This window comes from Scylla paramamosain, chromosome 16 (assembly GCF_035594125.1).
Source record: "Scylla paramamosain isolate STU-SP2022 chromosome 16, ASM3559412v1, whole genome shotgun sequence".
Classification (NCBI taxonomy): Eukaryota; Metazoa; Arthropoda; class Malacostraca; order Decapoda; family Portunidae; genus Scylla; species Scylla paramamosain.
In genome coordinates, this window is record NC_087166.1 from 2,978,907 (window position 1) to 3,004,894 (window position 25,988).

Below are 25,988 nucleotides of genomic sequence, written 5' to 3' on the forward strand. Positions count from 1 at the left end.
TACATCAAATAAATATCCCTGGGAGCGAGGGAGGGCGGGACAAAGAAGTGAAGTTGTTGCCAAAGTCGGGAGATGAATGGTCATCCCTACAGGAGGAGATAGGAGAAAATATATTCGCTTTACCTCATGTTTCCAGCGGAATGTGTGGGCCGTTCCTCTCTCGTATCTAACGTTATGGCCGGAGCACGACCCGAATATTTCTCGGTATTAAATATTCACCCCGGGTATTACGGATGCAGCAGTGAACATTTAAATACTTCGGCTTTGCTCTCTCCCACTATTTCGAGCTTTGCAGGTGCGCTGACGAAGGGGAAAAAGAAGTACTGGTGACATTATTGCTTTGGGTTCCGTTGCACTTTATGGTCAAAGTACAAGCGGTCTTTTGCTGCCACTAATTTCCTCTCCGTCACCACAAACCTGGAAAAGCAACTAGGAAAAAAAATCACTACCATAGAATAAAAAAAAAAAGACTGCCGTATGTAAATCCCTAAAATAAAACGTTATCAAAGTTACTGCATTCTCTATTTTCACAATTTCAAAAGCTGAAAAGGATATATTTATTTCAATGGGGGTGTATTCTCTTCCTCCGCCACTGAAAGATGATTAGCTGGCATTCCATTAAGGCAAGACAGGTCATATTTTTTTCTCCCGGGTCATTTAGTTTCGCTTACTTATGACATTCAGTAATCCCTCATCCAGCGATCCATGTAAAATGACTCAAAAAAATAAGGCAATCTATTTCTGTTTTATAATGAGTAAATTGTTCATGTTTCCTTTCTTCCAGTGACACAGAGACTTTCCTATGCTATATTGTCCTTGTTCGTTCAGTAAATTTGTCTTACATGACGCACATTAAAGGGTGAGAGCCAATGTGAAGACCCTCTCTCTCTCTCTCTCTCTCTCTCTCTCTCTCTCTCTCTCTCTCTCTCTCTCTCTCTCTCTCTCTCTCTCTCTCTCTCTCTCTCTCTCTCTCTCTCTCTCTCTCTCTTCATGCCTGTGTTCTCCGCCTCTCCTCTCTTCTCTCTCACTCATTCACTTCCTCTTCCCCTTTCCCCCTCCGCGCATCACTAAGATCTATGGACATCTTATTTTTTCCGCCTACTCCTCAGGTCTTGGAACAAAATACGTGCGAACTCCTTCAGGTGGTGGCGAAAGGGTAGCGCCCCCAAGTGAGGAATCCCGCTACTACAGCTGACTCCCCATCCCTCCTCCTCCTCCTCCTCCTCCTCCTCCTCCTGCTCCTCCTCCTCCTCCTGCTCCTCCTCCTCCTCCTCCTCTTCCTCCTCCTCTTCCTCCTCTCCCTCTTCTTTCCTTTACATATATATTTTTTTTATCTTAACATTTTTATGCCATTTTATTTTCTCCTTGTCGCCTTCCCCTTCTGCTTACGCTCCCTCTCCCCACAACTGCCTCTGACTTTTCTTTCCTATCCTCTTCTCTTCTTCCTTGTCCTGTCTCTCCTTGTTTTTCTTCCTTTCCTTTCCTCTCCTATCATTCTCTTTCCCTTTCTTTTCTCCTTAATTAAACTTTTTTTTCTTCCTCCGTTCTTACTTCCTCCTCCATTGCCTCCTTTGCAGTGCTCTTGTTCCTTTATTGATCTGAATTCTTTTGTTTGGCTTAAGAAGATATATAATGTAAAAAGTATCTCCTAAACTATAAAAGATATGTCAACTTTGTTTTTTGGGCGTCGATAATAATGGGAGGTAAATCGGCTATTATCAAAATATATATTCTTTTCTCTATGTAATCGAACGAAGTGAAAAACTATTGCATTCCTACATATTACATGTGCTGTGGCGGTGCGGGAGGACGCGACAAAGTGAGAATGCAAGGACAGAAAAGTTATTGGCAGGGGAAGGTGTGGAAGAGGTGACGACAGGCAAGAGGACAGGTAGCTGGAGGTAGGGAGGGAGGAAAGGGAAGGGAAAGAGGACAGGGGTTGGGGGGAGACGGATAAGGGAGCCACGATAATATCTGCGTCGGTAACTTGCGCATAATGAGGAGGGCATCAGGTGTTCTTAGATTGAAACTTCCTACATAAATACGAATTCCACGGGGCGGTGGCGGGCGGCGTGCGTCTCTTTGTGGCCAGAGCATTATCATTACCCTTCTTCTCGTCCTCCCAAACATTTGTCCGCGGGGCTGCTGGTGGTGGTGGTGGCCTGCCTCTATGCACTACCTGCCTCACCCTCCTCTCCTTCCCTGCATCCCTACCCTGACCTTACTATCCCTTATCCTTACCTATGCCTCCTTCTTTTCCTTTCTTCCTTTTTACCTCCTCTACCTACACTTCCTCCAGTCTCTCACCTCATCCTTCCACCTCTACCTTTCGTCACGAGTGCTATCCCTCTCACCTCTCTCTCAACCCTCTCGTGCTCCTTCCTCGTCCATGAACTTTTAAAACTAAGGCTTGCAAATAGATACACATTTCCTTGGCAATACACACAGGAATATTGCTCGCCGTATAGTTCACGTTTGCACATGAGCACCGTGGGTGTCACTACCTTCACATCTACGCCTGGAGGGACTGAAAGCGGGAGTAGAATTAAGGCCCACAATTCCCCCTTACTTGTCTTCTTTCTCTTCCTCCTCCTCCTTCCCCCTTTCTCTTCCTCCTCCAACTCCCTGAATATTCCAAACCCAAGGGCCCACGGGGAGGCGCTGTTGACGGCTCCTCACTAAACTTGCCTTGAGAAACACTAGGACATGGAAACCTGAGAGTGTGTGTTCGTAAATGTTTCCAGGTCTGGCAGGCGTGGTAAATTTCAGGGGCAAAGAGTCGCCCTAAGTTTTAGGACAACAAAGAAGAAATTAAGGAATGGCGAAGCATAAACTGTTCCCGAGCTCATGATATTTCTCCACTGAATAAGCAAAAGTCATAGACATTCCACCCGCGTGATAAATTATGTATCACGCCTTCCAGCTTGTTTTCCCTCTAGAAAGATTAAACTACTTGCACATGCTAGTATACTGTACTCAAGTGACTGCATCTACTGAAGAGAAGAGCAGTTTATATATGACTTAATTTCTTGATATCTTACAAAAACAGACAACAACTCTGGGAAAAGCTTGCGTTAGTGTATTAATAGCACATGAACTTAATATCCTGGACAAGATAATTGTACGTGCCTAGAATCAGTGTGGCGGACCAGAACACCTGGAGGAGTAAGAGTGAAGGTGGAAATGGAAGCGGAATGAACAATCTAAAACACACGTCATTAAAAACACACGTTTCACAAACACTGAGCAGCAAGGCCTTCATTCAAGTACATTACGCTGATCAACAAGTTACGCTGCCTTTCATTTTTCAGCGCATTTCAGTATCATTGCACGATCGATCCGCCAACTCATCCCTCACTTAGCACAAGTTCAAACGACAACTTCTGTTATGATTTCCAATTTGTCTCTCGCTCCAGCGCGCGTGGTTTGCTTCATCATTGTGAGGAAACTCTTTTACGTGATAAACGGGTGCTCCTCGCCCCCCAGAGCCCCGCAACACACACACGTCTTAATGTGTAAAAATTATCCTCGTTCCTAATTCCTAAGACATTTTTGGAAGCCCCGAACAAAACTTGGAGAGGTAACTTTTCTCGTTCATAATGATACAAAAAAGAAGTTTATTCATGAAGCAAATGGTTAACGGGGTCCCCGACGCGATAAACGAGCAGGAGCCTAACGAGGCCTCAGAATTTATACCTCAACACAGACACGTTAAAAAGAAAAGTAACAGGAGAAAATATTATACTTTTGTCGGCAAGACTTTTGAGACAAGAATCAACATCAGATGCAACTCCCTCAAACTGGCCGTAACTTTCCTTACGGTTAAAGTGAGAATAACTGAGTCTAGGGCGAGTCTAACTGTGGCCATTTTAGTAACTCTGACGACCATTACCTTCCGTCCCGGCTAATGACGTTTGTATATCCCTGAATAAACGGCGAATTCTGGCTAATAGATGTTGCCCTTTTCATACTTTGCTTGTGTGTATTTCATAACAGTTATATTTTATAGTGCCGTAATTAGTATCATCATCACCATCATCATCATCATCATTATCACTATTACTGTTATTAACATTATCATTATTACTGTCATCATCATCATCATTAATGCCGTTAATTCTTATGGTTTCTTGCTATTTGACTGACAGTAATTTTTACCACTATTTCTTGAAGGAATCTTTTCTTCTATCCTTTATTTAATTTTCTTTTACAATCCCCCTTCTTGTCAGCCTCTTTAGTATTATTCATGTTATGCTCCTTTAAGTCATCGTTCAATTCATTTCTTCACTTCTCATACCAACTTCTCATTCTGTATGTCTCGACTCTTTATGATACTTCTCCCTTACCAAGGAAACCTCCCTTTATTTACTTTTCCTCACGGAAGCAGTACTGCGTTCTTGTCTGAAGCATTTTATCTGTATTACTCTTATCATTAAAGCAAAATCAAGACATTTTCAGAGTATACGTAAGAATAAGTGACACAAAATGTAAAACTAACAAAATTAATAAAGATTAATGCAACAGAATATTTATTATTAATATTTAATGCAAACAAAGAAACAGAGGCAGCAGCAAATATGAAATTACAATAAAGAGAAGGGGAGCTTTGATCTCTCCCTCCTTTCCATGTGGACCCTTCCCATTCCTTTCTCCCTCCAGCTCTCTCCCCCCCTTCCCTCTCCTCCCTCTTTCCCTCCCTCCCTTCCTCCTCCACCCTTCTCTCTCTCTCTCTCTCTCTCTCTCTCTCTCTCTCTCTCTCTCTCTCTCTCTCTCTCTCTCTCTCTCTCTCTCTCTCTCTCTCTCTCTCTCTCTCTCTCTCTCTCTCTCTCTCTCTCTCTCTCTCTCTCTCTCTCTCTCTCTCTCTCTCTCTCTCTCTCTCTACCTCACTGTGCAAGCAAGGGAGCTTCAGCGGCGGACACTCGTGTTAAGACCGAAGGAAATATATTCTACAAGTTTAATTACTTTTCCTAACTCGTTATCAATCCAATTTACACATTCATTAAAACTTCCCAGAGACTTTTCCGGGAGAGCCATCAAATCAACTGGAAAGCTCACTCTCTCTGTGTTCACGGACCCTCGTTCTTGTTGTGAGTCTCTCTCTCTCTCTCTCTCTCTCTCTCTCTCTCTCTCTCTCTCTCTCTCTCTCTCTCTCTCTCTCTCTCTCTCTCTCTCTCTCTCTCTCCGCCAACTCTATCACAGTTACATTGTGTCTTTATGAACGGATTACCTTCAAAATCTGATTTTCACTCAATAAGTACAAGGTAAATACATCTTAGTTTAGCTTAAAAATAAACTTCCTAATGATCTTGTAAAATACGTCCAGGCAGAGAAAACAGGAAAATCTGTTCCCATAATTACGTTCCTCGAAACAAAAAAAATAAAAATAAATAAATGAATACAAATAAAAAAAATCTTACTTCGTAGGTAATCGCCAATAACATGAAAATGCATGAGGAACACGTGCCTGATCAATCTATTACTATCATCCAAGCAGTAACCTTACTTAATTCTTTACATCTTGATCAACATTGGTAAATATATAATAAACAGTATCCTTATATAAAGCCTTAACTGCTAATCCGAATAATTATCCCATTTTTCTCATAATCGATGTTAGTAAAAGCAGGTGTTAGCATTCCCACCTCCAGTACTGTCACCTGTCTTACTTACCGGGTCTGTGCTATTGAGCTCCAGCGACCGCAGCGCTCTGGTCGGCGCCGAGGGTGAATGGACGGCATGTGCTAGCTGGTAGAGAGGATTGGAAAGGTTCATTACTTTCCCATTTTAACTCAATCCTTCCTAGGAGCCTAAAATATGGGTTCGAGCTCCATCTTTTTAGCGTCTGGAGCATCTTCAGTTTGGCAGCCAATTGGTCACAAGCGAATTTTGAGGAAAGTGAGTGAGAAGGTGGATCTAGGGCAGGAAATCATAATAAAAAATAACAGGAAATAAATAATAAAAAGAATTTATGTTGCGAGCTTGAGGCATGTTAAGAAGAACAGGACAGGAAATAATCATAAAAGAACAACGGTTACAAGCAAGTACTTGGAAGGTGAGTGAGATATTCTCTGACAGGAAGTACCACTAATGTAATGTTCAATTGTTACAAGCGGGTGGGACTGAGAAGGATAACATAAGGTGAAGGAAAGAATCTTATTAAATAATAATGCAAAAACAGTTAATGCTAATTCCACGTAAATAAAAAAGAGACTAAAATAATATTCACTAAAAACTAGGAAAAAAAAAGATATTGCTACAACCAATAATAAAACTATGAGTAATTCGTTCAAAGGTCAAAGGGAAAAGTTAGTAGCGCCACACAATTTTCAGTTCTCCGAGAAGGTGAAGTGTTGTTTGAGGTAAAGAAGAAAAGATGATCTGCAGCAGAAGCACAAATAAACCCATTTTCCGAGTCAATGCAGCCAATATTCTTCTCCCACATTTTTCCACAAAACTACAAGTTTTTGCGGTTATAATACAAAAGCAGGTCAGAGATGTCACCACAAGTTTCACTATTATACAAAGGAAACGAAATTCACGGTAGTATTTTCCCCTTAACAGAATAAGCGTGCCTAGAAAAGTAAGAAGTATTATGAACGATACTGATCTAATCTTCTTTTCAAAAATAAGTTTTCATGCAAGATATCAAAAAAAGCGATCATTGGCACGGAAATCCAAAGCTTTTTCGCTGGAGTTTCAAGGTCACAGAAGCGATGACAATGTTACCATCACCTCATGAATAAAGTGCAGAAAATAAATTGAGGACAAGAATCCTTAAAAGGCCACAACCCTCACTCCTCCCACACGCGTCAGAGTTGCCAGACCTGTTAGTGAAGCAAGAAAGATTTTCTGAGACCTCTCCAGGAAGAGGAACTCGTTGTTTCTCATGTTATTGCAAGAATAAGAGAAAGGATCATAAGATTTTTTCTTATAATAAAATGATACAGCATCCCTATTCAGTAATTTATGTACATGCACCTGTACTGTGACAAATATACAAAGCATATTAAGTTTGGCCTAATCATATTGAAGTTTCTATCTAATATATATCAATAATAAAGGTATTCCTGTTATTTCAATGACACCTGTCGGAAAAATATATTTCCTCTTACATTTAAAACATAATCTCAACATATGAAAGGTAAAAGTTATTTAATGTAACAAGCACCGAGTCCCTGACAGCAACATGCCAACCTTTGCCCCCACCAGAATGAAGTTCACAATCTTTCCATAGGAAATATATTATTTCTTTTATATATACAACATGCGATCAAAAGCTGTTCTGTCTCAGACATTGGCATATGCAGATGGAGGTCAATATAATCATGATGGATAATTGACTGAACTATTCTATATTAGACAAAGCAACGATGATATTCGGTAATGGTTACGATGGAAGTCTAAGTCAGCAAGATACTTAACGGCCACTTACACATTGGAGCAGGAGGCTGAAGACAGAAGAGTCTTTAAGAACATTATCCAGTCCAGTATTCTGCGGTGACCTTATGGGATTTTAATTACCACGAGATATACGCGACTCGTCCCACTTTAGTTCTGGAGTCGGACTTGAGTCATCGCGAGTCTCTTAATGAGCCGCGTGCCGCCCTCGCCGCGCCCATTATCACCTTGGGTCGGGACGGCGGCGGCTCCTCACTCTCACACGCCGCTGTCGGACGCAAGCCACTTTGGCCTCTCTAATTATGTAATTAGGGAGACAAACCCCTGATTTTCCCTGAACTAAATCTTACCCGAAATCGAGAATAGTTGGTGGCGATATGAAAACTTTGTAATTCCTTGGATTGGCCATTAGCTCTAATTTGTGTTTATGGAGCCATTTAATTCACATAAAATGGGGTGAATACATAGTTGAAAAAAGAAGGTTTCAAGCAGATGAGAATGAGAGGGCGGACTTTTGTTCATCTTTGAGTTTGAGCGACATTGGTTTCTGATTAATCACTGTGACGAATATAAGCCATAAATTTCTTCCTATATTTCTGAACTAATACAGCTTTATCTTTCCATCAACAAATTTTAGGGGACTCCTGCGTAATTAACATAAGCAGAGAAGAAATAATATACATAAAGCCTTCACAGGAAAAAAGACAGACTCAATTATTCATTAACTGATGACAAAATGGCTGCAGTTCCAGTCCTCGAAAGAAAGTCAGAGTTACAAGCGGAACTAAATATGTGGAAAATGAGGATTTAGGGAATGAGTATAGGTGGACAGATGCGCAAGGAGCCTCCACCACTTGCCCAACACCCGCGCGTCCCGCTCCTGCTGCCGTAATCTTGAGTTAGCTGAGGCGGCCCAGCTGCGTCTAACAAGAAAGTATGGCAGCGAAAGAGACGGCACACAGTAAAGAAATATACAGAATAATTGAAAGGAATCTAGAGGCAACAAAAGGGGACAAGACTATCGCAAGAGTGAGAACAATCAGGAATTATTTCATAAAAGCTAATGGCCACATGTCTACGTAAAGCGAAAACATAAAAGAAAGCACTTGATAAAATGTATAAAATGTCTGGAAGCCAGATGAAAGAAAGACATCTACAGACGCTGCCTTTCTTCTTGGCTTCGTGTCAAAGGTACTCTCAATAACCCCTTTGCTTTATGGACATTCCCGTGCAACACAAGTACTTCTCCATCATGTGCCAATTGATTCTTCGTTCCCATCACTGTCTTCTATCAAACATTTACCCGTTATTATGCTTCCAGCCATCCCCTTGGTATTACTTTACATCCACTACCAATCCCACTACCCCTTCCTATCTCTCCTCTTCCTCCTCTTCGTAATTCTCGTGTTCCTCCCCTTCCTTTACCTCTTCCTCCTCTTCTTCTTCCACCTCCTTTCCTTAGCTGTGTAATTCCGGCAACCTCTCAATAAAATCTAAATTTTAGCTTCCCTCTTGCGAATATCTCCGTTTCCCCCTTCGGTGTTTACATCTATCGATCAGGTGTTACAGGAGAGAAACTTCGCCGACTGGCAATTAACTATCCTGCACTGCAGGTTATCTCGCAGTATGATAATTAATCGATAAATGAAAATTATGGCCTCGTGGGTAATTGAGATGCGCAGCTGCAATTTTCTTGGGTCTAACTACCGCCCAGCGAAATTTAGAGGTAAGTAACCACGCTGTAAAGAGGAGTTACGTGGTGAGTGACAGTCAGTGGGCAGGGAGGGAGGGGAAGACTGACTGTGGGCTGAGGGTGAACGCTCAGAGTGACAATCTTACACTGGACAAACACTCACTCAGACTACAACATAATGAAGGGAACTTAGGAATGGGAATACAATTGGTTTGGGAGTCCATGCACAAAAATTTAACATTTTACTGTCCTCTTTTTTTCTCTCTCAATAAAACCAATGCGCATATAGCACGTGCAACCGCGAATGTGCGAATGTGTGTGTAAAAGATAAGATTAGAAAAATTATTTCAGTAATATTGTTTAAAAAAATTTTAACAAGACACCAGCTGAAACATAACACTATCACTACCCACAACATATGCACACATACACACACACACACACACACACACACACACACACACACACACACACACACACACACACACACACACACACACAAGATCCATTTTACAGCAGGGATTAAAATGGACTTAAAGCACGATTTCACAATACATATACAAGCTTGGTCCGTTACAAATGGATGTAATTTCCATTCATGAAAGCCAGCATGGGGAGGGAAGGTTTCAGATATAAACGATCACATCACATTAATAAGCGGCTCCCATAGTCAGCTGTTCTTGCAAGGCTATAGTGCCAGGATCTTGTGCCTTGCTGGGTATAGTGTTAATTACTTCCTTACTGCATGATGTTCCTTGATATAATGATGTCTTGCTTCTCGCAGTTTACTTAGGAAACTCAAACTCACAGCGTTAATGGAAGGATTACAAGTGGCAGTGGAATGGTAAACTCTAGGGACACAAGAATGCTGAAGAAAACGGGAAGAGGAGGAGGGGGAGGGGGAGGGGGAGGGGGAGGGGGAGGAGGAGGAGGAAGAGCAGGAGGAGGAGGATATACAAGTCACTCCCTATACACTACTGGACAAGTAATGGCAGCACTTCCTTCCCTCCGCGTGGCTTTAAACATGGCACAACTTGATTGCATATTTCACGCCCAAAATGCTGTTACTCGGCCCCACAATGCTTCAGTAAACAGTGTGCAGATCCTACGTCGTTGGGGAAGACGACAGGTAAATGACGGTGATTAATTAAAGGAATATATACCTGAGGGAAACTTACCACGGGAAAGTTGTACGTTAAATTTTGTGTCAGACTTTTTTTCCTTGTCTATTTTTCTACCACACTTTTCTTAAGTTTACGAGGAAAAGAGCGGAAAGTATTTACAACGTGGCTGCGGTGTAAAGAAATCATGATACACATTAGTAAGTCTAGACATAACAAATCATCCCAGCACCGGCATTATGCGTCATCACTCTACTTACTCACCGCCACACATCTTCACTGAATAAGAATGTAGTTTACTAATATCAATTTTCACCAAAGTAGAAATAAGAGCAAAGTTAGCGCTCCGTAATACAACACTTAAAGATCGCGAATAACTTTCTAACTGTATGAAGCTAATAAGGCATTAAGGTTCTACTCAGGGTTACATGAACCTTGAAAAACTCGCCCCCTCTGTCAACCAATAATTTTCCTGCTCTTCCTCCTCCTCACTCTCTCTCTTCACTCAGTCCACTCTTCGCTCCCTCCCCTCTGCTCTCCCTGCCCCTCCTTCGCTCGCTCATCCTCGTTCACGGTCTCACAAGCACAAGTATAAAATCTCACACATGTAATTTTTCCCCCACCTGCTAATGATACAGAGTGACGGTAATTAAGTCTTGGAGGAGGAGGGGAAAAGGGAGGTATTATATAATGTTGTTGTTGTTTTTGTTGTTGTTGTTGTTGTTGTTGTTGTTGTTGTTGTTAGTCTTTGTAATACTTGCTTACAATTAGGCGAAGGTTTGATTAGTTTTCGTGTCGTGCCATCTTTTTTTCTTACATTCAATTTACAATTATGTGTTTTTTGCATGTGTGTGTTTGTGTGTTTGTGTGTGTGTGTGTATATATGCGTGTGTATGTGTGTGTGTTTGTGCGTGTGTGTGTGATTATTAATATTATGTTTACATCTTGATAGTATTTGTATCAGGATAAAAAAAAAAAATCATCGGTTTAATTTTATAAGGTTTCAAAGTTAGAAAATTTTAGGGAGCCACATTGAGGCATATTTATGACGAGGCCATAACTCTTGTTCAGGCACTAACGAGGCGGATCGATGGCTTATTAACTCTTATTAGTGATAATGACACCCTAGAATGGCCTGATGACTTGGTTGCGTTATCAGTAAATATTGTGTTTGGATTCCCCTCCGTAATTTGGATAATTATATGAATGCCTTAATAGCTCTCTCTCTCTCTCTCTCTCTCTCTCTCTCTCTCTCTCTCTCTCTCTCTCTCTCTCTCTCTCTCTCTCTCTCTCTCTCTCTCTCTCTCTCTCTGTTGTCGCACCAAGGGAACAGTAAACAGAATTGCTCGTCGTCTAGACACATTTGTTTTTAATCTTGCTAACAGCTGTGTCCAGAGTTCTCATGCAGCCGAAAGCCTCATTCATCTCGCAAACAGAATAACAAAATACATCTACATAATATTCAGTACACTGTGACGTAAATAACCCTATTAAGAATGTTACTTATATGTTTACTAGGCTAGGCACATCACTGTTTACTTGTGCTTATACGTATTTCCTATTCAGAGTAAGTTGATATAATAAGGAACGGGAGAAAGTCATTATTATTTACGACATGGAAGTGAAATTATGTATTGAGTGGTGTGTTGCTTAACTCGTAGAAGAAAGGGAGGAAAGGAATGAGGAAGTCAACATCTTAACACGAAGGAGGCACTAAAACAATGAACGCTTACCTCCATAAGGACATCTTGCACTGTCATTATAGCTATTAAAAATTACTGCTCGCCATAAACCTTTCTCCCATACACAAAGCAGGCCGTCCCCCTACATACCTTTGTCTGATTAAAAGGGCACCGTACCTCTCTTTCGTGCCAGCGCGGAACATCTCTAACACAATATTATCTCTGTCCAATCATACACCGGCGAGACTCCTGCCGTACATCAGCTATCTGGGCCCGCATCTCCCCTTCATTAGTGGTGTATAAGGAGCGCAGATCCTTTCCTTCACCTCGGTCATTCCCCTCTCCTAGGCCTGGCGTTCATTCCAATTAGATGCGTCAGTAATTGCGTGTGCGGGCGAGGGGCGGCCAAGCACTCAAACTTGACGGAGGAGGAAATTTAGCTGCACCGTAAACAACTTTTCGCTCTGATTAAAGCAGGTCTCCCTCCATCCCTTCCCCCATCCCCTCTTCCCGCCTTGCATCCGGGCTTGCAAATACCGTGCTGCTCTCCCTCCTCCCTGTGTACGCATAATTGCAAGTTTTGTTTTTTTTGTTTCTGTGTGTGTGTGTGTGTGTGTGTGTGTGTGTGTGTGTGTGTGTGTGTGAGAGAGTGAATGTTGAGTGTGATGGATGTGGTGGCGCTGTGGGCTTTGTGCTGTTTTTTCTGTGTGAATTTCGTGTTAATTTTAGTGTTTATGTGGTTGAGCTACGTGACATGTTGGAAAGTTTATTTTGTGTTCCTAGTTGTTTTATCATTTTCATTTACCCTTTATTTTATTTTGCTTTATTTCTAACTAAATACTGGGGTACCCACGGATTAATACGTATGCTCTTAATCATCTGAAAACTTATACTGTAAAAATAGAAAATGTGATCAATATCTGAAAATTACTATATGATTTAAACAGTTTAATGCAATGTCAGGGTGTATACACACACACACACACACACACACACACACACACACACACACACACACACACACACACACAGAGAGAGAGAGAGAGAGAGAGAGAGAGAGAGAGAGAGAGAGAGAGAGAGAGAGAGAGAGAGAGAGAGAGAGAGAGAGAGAGAGAGAGAGACGGGGTGCTTTTGTCTGAACCATATAGATCAAGCGGCACAGTTAGTGGAGTCTAGCGCCGCGGTGATTGGTTGGCTTAGTGATGAGACTCCCTCCCCCTCCACGTCCCACCAAAGTAAGTCATCTGGCTTATTTCACCACAACTTATATTTCAGTTTGCCACTGAATCGACTGCATATTTCGTTTAAAATAACTAAAGCTAGTACATGATATTTTTTTTATTGTTGCTAATTCTTCTTACAGCAAATATCTGTGATTATGATTTAACGCGCTTCAGCATCATTATAAATATATCTCTGTTGAATGAATATCTTAAATTGCCATCTAAACCGGTCTAGAATCTCCTAAGGGAGCGCTCCTCGCCGGCGTGGAAAGTGTCTGCACCAACAAGACACAGACAATAAAAAACCCTTCAGCCGCACAGAGACACACGGCAACTCCCGCCGCAGTCTACTCCTAAGCGCCAGAAGTTCATAGACCTATTTGTTATTGATAAATGTTATTTAAAGGGACAGTTATGCATTCAACACGCACCATGCAGGTCGACAAAGTTTATGCGGCCTCTTAGCTCACACAAAAGCAGTTCAATTTCCCCCGAGGATATATCTCACACTCTAAGATGCATCGGGAGGCCACAGCTCGGCGGCGGGGCCTCCAAAACACATGTTTCTTACGAGGCTGCCTCACAAAACAGCTGTCGTAGCGGTGGCCCTGAGACACCTGTCATGACGGCGGAGACTCAGGAGCAGTACATTATTTAGTTTTGCTTCCACACAGCCAGAAGGAATGCGATGAAATTTACAATTGGCATGCATGAAGGCGGTGAAGGGATCGTTTGTGAGGGAAAGGAAAAGAAAAAAAGAAGCATTGGCGATCCCAGTGAGATTGAAATTAAAATCAGTAACACAATAATGAGAACTTGCAATTGAATGAGAGAGAGAGAGAGAGAGAGAGAGAGAGAGAGAGAGAGAGAGAGAGAGAGAGAGAGAGAGAGAGAGAGAGAGAGAGAGAGAGAGAGAGAGAGGGAGGCCTTACTTCAAGGCTTCACCCCCATACTCTCCAACCTCCCCATCACTCTCCAGAGTCACCCCCCGGGGCACCAGAGTAATGAGTGTCCCCAGCGCCGTGTTTACAAGCACCCGAGTTGGATTTCCAGTTCGTGTAAGTCTCCTGCTGTGTTTCCCTCCCTGTGCTTAGTTTAGCGAGGGTTCGAAGCAGTCTTCATATATGTATATATATATATATATATATATATATATATATATATATATATATATATATATATATATATATATATATATATATATATATATATATATATATATATATATATATATATATATATATGTATATATATATATATATATATATATATATATATATATATATATATATATATATATATATATATATATATATATATATATATATATATATATATATATATATATATATATATATATATATATATATATATACACATAAATGATCTGTAGTAATTCCCTTTTTAAAAAGAAGGTTAACACTGAAGAACAGACTCTGAGCAATATCAGCAATGTACGGCATAAAAGTCAGTCTATGTGGGTCAGCTGCTTTGTGTGCCGCACAGAGGTACAGGTTCCCAGTGAACCCTGAACACCGTTGTGTGGCTGTGACCTCCGAGTCCATGCTTTGGAGGGTCAGCCAACTAACAGGTGTGTTGGCCCTGCTCAGGCTTGTTTTTGATCCTCAACTGGCTTCTGTAAGCTTTTCCTCCTATCCCACTGCCTCTGCCTCCCCCTTCCCTACGCGGAACAACCAACTCTGTCATTTTCTTTATATATGTGAATCCGCAACGCCGCCTGTATGATTCCTTCACACGTTTTTATGCCGGTGAACACTAATACCTACACGAAAAAGAGGGGTGACGGGGCATTCTCTAGGAATAAGGATTTAGATCACATTTACTCACGTCAACCTCATATATATTTAGGATATTCGAACTATAATCCACATAAAATATATGTTTACATACTTTCTCAGAACTCCGCCCTTTTAGCTTTGTGTAGACACTCGCTAACCACTGACAAAACACTCCGTATTCACGAAGTAAGGGAAATTTTCCAGTAAATATATATTAGATTGTCGGTACAATCAGCCAAAGTCGAATAGGAATTTATTCTAGAATAAAGAAATGAATGGCATAACCTCTTTCCTAGAGTCATCAGCAGCCCTACTACAGGAGCTCTCTTGTACAAAATTGAGCACAATCGCGGCCATAGTATATTCCGCCACATTCTTCTTCACTTTGCGATATCGTCCTAAAATCATATAATGAATGTGAGGTCGAAGCATAGCCAAGGTTGCGGAGGCTGTGGAGAATTCTCCCAACAAAGGGCAGTGAAACCTTCGATGATACTAAACAATTCACCGTCAGCACTCACATGTGCTAGTGGCACCAGGGCCTCTCGGAATCGACACGCTTCCAACGAATACATCAAGAGCTTATTCCGCCACATAAATAATTGAAGCTGCCAAGGAAGGGTGACTCTGGGAGGGAGCCGTGAAGGTGATCTAAGACAGGGGACGAGGGAGGCTTCATGATCACATCAAGGACAGTGACGGTCGATGAACTCACCTCCTAATTGTAATTGTGTGGAGCAAAGCAAAAGTAGTCAAAGACCCTTCTCCCTCCTCCTCCCCCCCCCGTCCCATCCCCCCTCAACGAAGAGCGGCGAAGGCCCAGCTGCAAGAGCGGCAGGCAGGGGCGGCAGGCACGCATGTTTCACTGATGACTGGACACGTCGCTGCTGTGAAGTAATGACAAATGATCCAGCGAGCGGGAGTTCTGCATGGCGATGAAAGGGAGCAGCGTGATTTGCATGAGACATTTGTTATCTATTGGCACAAATTACAAATCATTTCCTGTAGGATTTCTTAGAGGTGTGGGGAGCACACAATAATTTAACCCCCTATTACGTTTCTGTGTCTGTGATTCATAATGACTTTAATATCATGCGGGTATTATCATGCAAATTGAATTTCTATCGGTATGATCGAGAGTGAATTATCATAATAAAGGGACTGTTGGAGACGGATATCAGGGGCTCCGTGAGGGAAAGGGGAGCGGGAATCGGGTACAAGTCAAGTCTGTACCTTGAAAGTGATGCATGACCAGAGTATTTGGGGCAGCACATGGAGAGAAAAAAAAAAAAAAGAGGCACGAAAAGTTACAGGAATCAGTGCATTAACAGGCGAAAATACTCTTAAAAAACATTGGAAAAATTAAAGTTTGAAATAAAAAAAATAAAAAGAAAACTCATTAAAAAAAAGGAGAGACACGGAGAGAACAACGACGGAATAACTACCTACCACGAGGGACGGAAAGCAAAATGAGCCTAAGCAACGGCGGGAATGTAACAAAAAGAGGCAAATGAAGATGCTGGGTGAGGAGAATAGAAAAGAAGGTAACTGAGAAAATAAAATAGTTATAAGCTGTAGGAGAGAGAGAGAGAGAGAGAGAGAGAGAGAGAGAGAGAGAGAGAGAGAGAGAGAGAGAGAGAGAGAGAGAGAGAGAGAGAGTGTGTGTGTGTGTCAGTGTGTGTGTGTAAGAGGAAGGTAGGAGCAAAAGCCTGGTTGGGAGGGGGGGAAGTGGTGGCGAAGGACCTTGAAGGGATCTATAACAGGTGGGTAGTTGGCAAAGGGGGTCATGAGTGAGAAATTGAAGGTGTCATGACATTGTGAAAGAAGGTGAAGGAAGGTACAGCGGGAAGAGGAAATAAAGGAAGAGGAAGAGGTGACAGAGAACAAGAAAGGAATGAAGAGGAAAAAAGAAAAGTGTTTAAAGTGGAGAGAGAGAGAGAGAGAGAGAGAGAGAGAGAGAGAGAGAGAGAGAGAGAGAGAGAGAGAGAGAGAGAGAGAGAGAGAGAGAGAGAGTTGGAGGGAGGAAGGCAAGCCCGGCACGAAGGCAGGACCTCCGGGACAAGTTACGACCTGCCACAGAAGACGTATGGCGGTGAATAGATTGGGGAGTGTCGGTTCGGTGCGACTGTGGAGGATTGCTGTTGATATATATTTCAGGCTGGTGGTCCCGGGAAATCTGGAGTGTAATTACTGGTGCCGCCGGAGCGAGGAGGGTTCGGGGAGCTGGAGGTGATATTAATTAGCAATGTATAATATGCCACCTAGAAATTGGACGTATTGAGCAAAATTGTGATTGTCAGCAGTGCCTACCTTTGCTACTGTCTACTTTTACCTCTCTCTCTCTCTCTCTCTCTCTCTCTCTCTCTCTCTCTCTCTCTCTCTCTCTCTCTCTCTCTCTCTCTCTCTCTCTCTCTCTACAAGTCTAATTCTGGTTTGTGAGATTAAGTTTTGCCTCCAACACACACACACACACACACACACACACACACACACACACACACACACACACACACACATAACAAAACTCAATATATAATAACTTCCATGATAAATAAAAAAAATAAATAAATAAAAATCACATCAAGACCAGAATTTAATCTCTAATCGCAATTAAAGTGCAGATAACAGATACATTATACGGAATCAGTTAATGCCATAAAGCAGTAATGCCATTATATCTTACTGGGAAGGGAAGTGCACAGCCATTATGTTTCCCGATGAATTGCTGCTCCTATGATTTTAAAGTCTCCCTCTCTTTCTCTCCCATACATTCCAGGTACGGATGTTGACGTCACACCCTTAGTGGAGTGGAGTATGCCAAGGACTCAAGAAGACATACATAGTTCTCCTTCCTCATACCTCCACAAGAAGAGAATCTACAGGTCTATTTCCCACTATCTCCATTCCTCCCGCATCCCCATCATTATCTCTCAAATCTCCATTTCTCCAGTCATAGCTGAGAGCCATTCCTTAATTTGCTGGCTACCATATCTCCATTTTCGTTCATCCGTTTCAATCCCTCTCTTCTCGGACTCTCTCAAACCCTCCTCCATCTCCTCCTCCTGTTCCTGTTCTTCCTCTTCCTCCTCTTTCCTCCTCTTACTCCTCCTCTTCTCTGTCCAGACTAGGCAGCAGGTTTGTTCTTTGGCTGCTGCGATGAGTGGGCAGAGAGCGTCCGGCCAAGACTGCATTATAAGCCTCGTGGATTTGATCAAAGCATCCATTTTTGCCGCATAATTTTCCGTCTTCCGCCCGAGACAGGTTCCGGGAAGTGCGGTTGTCTCTACACAGGAACAAAACAGCTCGGCGCCACACCTACGTCATCACCACCATTACACCATCAGCAGTGTCTTATTTTTAGTCACAATGCTGATTCACTTTGCTCAAATCGCCACGCGGTATGGAGAAATAGAGGTAAGTATTCGAGTGGGTAAAGTCGCAAGGGTAAAGTCGTAAGAGACCATTTAGGCGAGGTTGGTAAATAAGTCTCCTCTTTGGTCCTGACAGCACTAGGGTGGCGTCAGCAATACCTAAAGATGGTACATTACTCCTTTCGTAATTCTTCTTCGTTATCAGGGCGCGGCGGTGGGCGTGGGTGCTTAGTCGGAGCCTTTTAGAGCTGGGCTGGTCGGCTGCTCGCTCCAGGCGCTGTCAAGAAGGGCGTGAAATGTTTTAAAGAAGTAATGAGATCTGTATCGTGGAATTTACTACTGCCTCCGGGAATTCTCTTTTTTTTTTCAGTTCCTTAGTTTAGCTTTCTCCGAATTTACACCGTTCACACTTCCTTGGAATGCGTAGGCTTTTCATTTATTCAAGTCTCTACTCTTGTCCTGAATTACATTTTCAGACACTATTTACTTTTGGTGTGAACGGCAAAAGAGGCGATTTATGAATACCGATAAAGACTCTTAATGCAAACAGGGAATAACCTAAAACATATGAAGACACATATTACTAACAACAATTACGTAAAAGAGGAAAAAAATATAAAAGAAAAAGATAACCACTTATAAAAACTATGAGAGAAAAAAAAACAGGCAATTCTTTCCTCCATAATGACAAAGAAGCTAAACACACAGGAGCCAATACAGTGCACAGGATTCGTCACCCTTCAGAGAAGCCGCAACGTGACGCAACACTGACCGAGGAGCAGCTGACACCTCCCCCTTCACCCTCCCCTCGGCCACTGCCACTAACTCCTGAGACGAGCGATAACTCCAAGGAAAATGGAAAGGTGGCTGAAGGCGACACTAATTATCGAGTTCATAAAAGCTTGGAACCGGGATGTCAGGGTCAGAGGAGGCGAGGGGGAGGGATACGGGGGGCAAAGGAAGGGAGGGGAAAAAGAAAGGGAAGGGAAGGAGGGTGGTGAGGGGAGAGAGGAGGGGAAGAGAAATAATAGGAAAAAGGAGCAAAGGAGAGGAAAATGGAAGAATTACATTAACTGGGCAGGATATCGAAGAATAGAAAAAAGTTGGAAAGAAGTAGACTCACAGAAGACCACAAAGGAAAGCCCAAAAGTAATGAAAAAAATAACCAGCAAGAAAAGTCATTGAAAATCAAAGCAAGGGGAATATCGTATTAAATCTTATACAAAATAGTAGATTTCAATCTAATAGCAAAGAAGGGATGAATTAAACAGGTCAAGAATATTAAATGAAGGGAAAACAAAGGAAATCTAATGAAAAGACTAAAAAAATCATGAGTCGCCAACGAGAATGAGTGGGGAGGAAGGAGAGAAGAAAGGATGAGAAAATTAAGAAAAATGAAGGAGAAAACTTTTGGGGGTTTTGATGGTTAACAAGGTGATATGGAGGAGTTATCCCAAAACCGGGTAGAAGGGGAGGGCGAGTCCTGAGGGATGGAGGAGAATCATGAATTTACGCGATGAGAGTAAAGTCGTGATGAGGGGAACTTGTATCCACAAATTTGACTCCAGCGAATGAGTTTTCGTCATTTCGATTCTCCCCAATGGCTCAGGTACTCAGGTGGAAGAGATGAAGCTGATGGGAGCGTGTGAGAGGACAGGTAGGCGAACGGGATGGAGTGGGAAGGTTCACGTGAGAGGAGGATAGTAATTAAGGGAAGGCAAGATGCGAGATAAGAAAGGGCGTGCAGGTACTACAAGGGCTGAGGGTGGGAGGATGAAAGGACATGATAACTAGTGTGAATCCAATAGGAACAGGATACTGCAAGGAGGACCAGGTAAGTCATCGGAGAGACGACATATAAAGAGGCAGATTGCAGGTTTGCATAAAAGAAAACACAGAGTAATCAATATATACAGAATTTTACACAATGGAATCCCAACAAAGATTGGATCTGATATCGCGCAAAATATGTATCAGCCAAACGTGTCCATGATTCTCAAGTATGTGTGAGAAACTCTGAAAACAGCGCCTGTGCAGCCGTTCCTCGCCTTTGTAATGCCGGGGCAGCCGCTATTCCCTCGTCTGAAGAATATTCATAAAACCCCATCCACGAAAGGTTCATTATTCACCCCTCCATGCTCCATGCTTATTCTCCACCCCCTTGCATCCCCCCCTCCTCTGCGTGCCTCTCCTTCCTCCCTCTTCTCTCCCTCTCCCTCCTTAGTTTATGGCCGGTCCACGTGAGACCAAAATCACACATTCAACTCAGTAGCGAAGGCGGCCAGTCATGCTTCCACTTTAATTGGTCTCTGGACACAACCCTTAAATTGAGTCCCCCGTGAAACCTCCTTTATTTGGAACATTCTCCATTTTCTCTCAGTGGGATTATGGGTGTGTGTGATCACCTCTGGGCAGGCTTCAAATGGCTGCCTTTATTTACACTGAAGCTGTCTTATTCAATTTGGCTTTATGATGGCTGGTCCTCTGAGAGTGTTTCTGTGACGTCACTGCCACGCTGTGATTGGCCAGGAGGAACTGTTGGCCTCGTGGCTGATTGGTGGAGGTCTTACAATGACGCATATTGATAAGTTACTCCATCTTCTCTGTTTACTATTCCTCTTGCATTTACTTAGCTTCCATTATATTTGCGTCTAAGTTTATAATATTAATGCATTCGATTATCAAAGTATTATTGCATTTTGTTGCATGAATGTTGACTAAGATTTTTTTTTAATACATTTGAGTAGTTTTCTCCATTTTGCTTTGCTTTTCTTGTACTGTTCTTCATTATACACCAAGTCATGTGCATAAAAATCATACATAAATTCATATTCGTTCACGCCCTAAAGCAGAACATCATTGCAGATCGGTATTCCATTCTAAACACACACACACACACACACACACACACACACACACACACACACACACACACACACACACACACACACACTCACACACACACACACACACACACACACGCGGACATCCACCCACCCACCCACACCCACCCACACACACACACACACACACGGACGGACGGACATCCACCCACTCACCCACACATAAACACGCGCACACACTTACACACACACACACTTACACACACACACACACGCGCACACACACACACACACACACACACACACACACACACACACACACACACACACAACACACACACACACACACACACATCCACACACCCAGACTTAACTCTCTGGCGGTACACTCGCCTATAAAACACCTGCGGAATTTATGTCAAGCAATATATTTTGAGGGAACCCACTGCAGCTGTCCCTCGTAAATATTAGTGTGATTTAATTCTCTTTCCACCCCATTATGGAGGCCGTAATTGCACAATGAGAGAAAATGTTATTATAATCTGCCGTTGCAATAACCGACTGTAATTATCACCTTGAAGGCATGGCAAGAAACCAGGCCTCTCAAAGACTCATCGAAGGTGGCACATAAGGGACTTTCTTAAGGGGGCGTTAGAAGTTCTTAAAGGTCACTTTAGGGAAGTTTCTTAGGTGCCATGTGGGGGGAAAAGTTCCGGAGGGTAGAGACTCTTGGTTAAGCTCTTAATGGAGGGTTACTATAATGGGTCTTTTATGGGGATATGATCAGTAAATACAGTAAGAGAACCACAAACTGGAGGTGTTATAAAACGTCCTCTTAAGGTGCCTGGCGCCTCCCCGCCTATTTACGAAACAACTTTAAATGGACTCCCTTTTAAAGAGTGTTGCCCTAACTTCCTTCTTTATTACAGAGAAAATAAATCCTGGGCGTTTCAGCGCCGTTATGTAAGGGGAAACTTAATTGGGACATTTATTTTCAACCAGTGACTGAGAATGACGTCAGAGTTTCTATGTACAGCAGACCACGTGTTTCTTGTCGCTTTGTTGTCCCTTTTGCTTCATCAGAAACTATCATTCAATCCTTCCACAAACATTAAGTACTATGCCATGAATGTATAGATGTGTTTATTTTACTTGACCATCATTCTCCTACAATAAACCAGTTTATGATCAATACATGTGCACTACACACACACACACACACACACACACACACACACACACACACACACACACACAAGGACACGGACACGGACACGGACACATGCACGCACCCACCCAAACACGCACGCCCGCACATACACACTAAACAAGAAAAGTAAAATGTTGTGTGTGTGTGTGTGTGTGTGTGTGTGTGTGTGTGTGTGTGTGTGTGTGTGTGTGCAGAGTCGGCGTGACTCCCCTCGTGGTGGTCGTGGCGGCGGCGACTCGACTCAGCGCGACGACCAATACTCAAACCGTCGTCGCCGCCAGCAAATCCACCTCAAAATGTAGTTGGATCGTGAAATGCCAAATTCATGGGGCATATTAAAACTTTTTAATTGCACATTTGTTCTCCATAATACCTGTCCACTGTCGAACTTGTCCAGTAAACCAACGTTGCTGTGACGTGGGGACGGGAGGAGGAGGAGGAGGAGGAGGAGGAGGAGGAGGAGGAGGAGGAGGAGGAGGAGGAGGAGGAGGAGGAGGAGGAATAAGAGGAGAAAGAAGAGTGGAAAGAGAGGCTGAGAATAAGAAAGAGTGGGATAGAAAGAGGAGGATAAGATTGGGTGTTTGGTGTATTTGAAATGATGTGTTGAATCAGGAAGAGAACATAACGTAAATACTCTGATAGCAAGACTGTTTATGAAGGTCGAGGCAATGGAGAGAAAGAGAAGGTCATACACCAAGTAAAGTAAGTGAGATAAAAAAAAAAGTTTCTTGTGTAAACAGGAAATTACAAAGTTGAATGAAAGGTTGGAAAAGTGGGACGAAAGAGAAATGGAGGAAAGAGATGATAGATAAGAAAACGGGAAAAAGAAACGGGAAACAACAGCCATCAAAAGTTCTATGTCAAGTGATCAGCTGGAAAGTTTGTCCCTACTTTTGAGGGGAATACCCCGTCACACACACACACACACACACACACACACACACACACACACACACACACACACACACACATACACACACACACACACACACACACGGCCGTCACATGGTCAAGGAAACTAGAGCAAAAGTTACGTCTCTTCACTTCCACCTTTCGCCCTAACTTCCTACTCGGTAAATTAGCATTGCGTTTCATCTCATCGTAACTTTCAGCAGGTCATTCGCTTGTCTTGTTGCTAAGCTCACCTTGTTTCATAGCGACATAACTTCTTGTGTGTTCCTGAACATCTTTTAGTACTACCAATCATTATCATTAACCTGGATTTTTTTTTATTTGCCTATGTGTGTTAAATTTCAACACAATTGGATATAACGAAGTCCTTTCTATGTCTATACAATGTACCACTTTCTCGTCCACATTATTTTCTTTGTCAATTTTTTTTCCCTTTTTTTTTTAACTAGCGTGTTTTAGTGGTCATCAATTTTCTTAGGTAATTTATCCCCATTAAGCGTTAATTATTCATACCCGCTGGGTCTTACGAGATTCTCTTAAACTATTGACGGTACGAGCATCGGAGTTAAGAGGGGAAATCAATATTCTCAGAAGGTATTTCAAGCACGCAGGTTCTTATCCTCACAAGAAAAGAGAGGGAAAAAAAAAGAGCCAACAAATAATGCTGTTTGGCAGATAAGCACCAAAGAAGGAAAGAAAAATGAAAAAAATGAAATCACGTAAACCCACGAGAGGAGAGACATAACTAACATCTCAGCAGGATAAATTGAGGCCACAACCAAGGGAAGAAAAGGGCAGCTCAATGGCTGGAATAATAATACGTAATAATGCACCTGAGGCCTTTCAAATTTTCATTACAAAAGGTGAAATACGACGCAGGTCTTCTACACCATTTACAGATTCTCGCCCGTCTTGTGAATGGCTTAATATTTCTTCTCAGAATCCAGGATCGGGAGGCGAGGGAGGAAGAGGAGAACGGGAAGGACGGGAAGGACTGGGAGGAGAGGAGAGGAGAGGAGTCTGTGATGGGGTAAACGGTGCAGGTGGCAGTGATGAGGCTGTAGGGGATGGTGATGGAGGGAGAGGAAGAGTCATATGCTGAGAGAGAGAGAGAGAGAGAGAGAGAGAGAGAGAGAGAGAGAGAGAGAGAGAGAGAGAGAGAGAGAGAGAGAGAGAGAGAGAGAGAGAGAGAGAGAGAGAGAGAGAGAGAGAGAGAGAGAGAGAGAGAGAGAGAGAGAGAGAGAGAGAGAGAGTTAAACAAATCAGAACACCAGAAGAGAAGGTTTCGTTAAGTACTATGAGATACTGACGATAGAGAAAGAAAAGCGAAAAGTGTGGGTAATTTATGGAGAGAGGCGTTGGTGAGAAGGGGAAGGTCGGGGTAAAAGAGGATGAAGAGCCACAATCCCCTTTAAAAACAATGCCTAAGAAATATGCTAATGCGCATTTCACCTGCGATCTATGGCCCCCACCTTCCTTAATTGATCCTTCGAGGCTTGTTCTGAACTTTTTACGGTGTTGCCTTCGTCGAGTAGTAGCGAGGTCCCTTGGCGGCTCTTGGGCAGACAGTGATTAATCGCCGCCTCGTCATTTGGAAGCCAGATCGCATATTATTCCCAAAGATACAAGTAATGATGCGATTTGGTCTCAAGATGATTGGTGTATAAAGGTGGGAGTAACATCAAAGTACTGTGATGAGGCTTGAATACATTGTTGCATTAGATGTGTGTGCTAAGTGTAGTAAGTGTATTTCTTGCAGCCATAATAAAGTGCAAAGCAAAGAAAGAAATATATCTGTCGCGGTGGGCGTGGTTTAGGATACTTAGCTTCTTTTCAGTATTTTTTTTACTTGTCCTTAAAACACACAACTACAATGGTCTATTAAAAAAAAAAAAAGAAAATATACAAGCATTTTAAAATATGTATTTATCGCTAGCAGTTTATGTAGTATCAGTAATTTTATATTCTTCGTTAATAACGGAGAGAGAGACACATAAAGCCTTGATCAATGTGAGCACACAAAGAGTGATGAAAATACCCAAATCATACTTTATTCAAGTGAACTGAAACTAAGAACTTTAAACACACACACACACACACACACACACACACACACACACACACACACACACACACACACACACACACACACACACACACACACACACACATACCACACACACAGTCAAATATAATATATATATATATATATATATATATATATATATATATATATATATATATATATATATATATATATATATATATATATATATATATATATATATATATATATATATATATATGAAAGGAAATTGGCAACACCTGGACAGCAATACCGAATGAAACAGGAAAGCCAAATATAAATTCCAAAAACATACCGAAAGTAGGAAGAGAATGTAACTTAACAACAGCTAAAAAAGAAAAAAAAACACGGAGGAAAAAAAAACAGACATATGTAATGGTGACAGTTAAAGTGCGAGGGAGATGGGTTGAGAGAGAGAGAGAGAGAGAGAGAGAGAGAGAGAGAGAGAGAGAGAGAGAGAGAGAGAGAGAGAGAGAGAGAGAGAGAGAGAGAGAGAGAGAGAGAGAGAGAGAGAGAGAGAGAGAGAGAGAGAGAGAGAGAGAGAGAGAGAGAGAGAGCAACACGCTTCCTCTTCCCCCGTGGCAATATTCAATACACTCCCCCCGTGATGGGTGCCCACTGACCCTCCACACCCCATAGTAGTGACTTTC

At 42.3% G+C, this 25,988-nt stretch overlaps 1 long non-coding RNA gene across 2 annotated transcripts in view; it reads right to left on the minus strand.

Annotated features, from left to right (window-relative positions):
• Nucleotides 1–4,903: 4,903 nt before the first annotated feature.
• Nucleotides 4,904–25,988, minus strand: part of LOC135107894 (uncharacterized) — a 223,468-nt gene continuing 202,383 nt past the window's right edge. For both annotated transcript variants that reach the window (XR_010272041.1, XR_010272040.1), the window contains one exon: nucleotides 4,904–5,745. This is a non-coding gene — a long non-coding RNA (uncharacterized LOC135107894). The remainder of the gene's footprint in view (nucleotides 5,746–25,988) is intronic.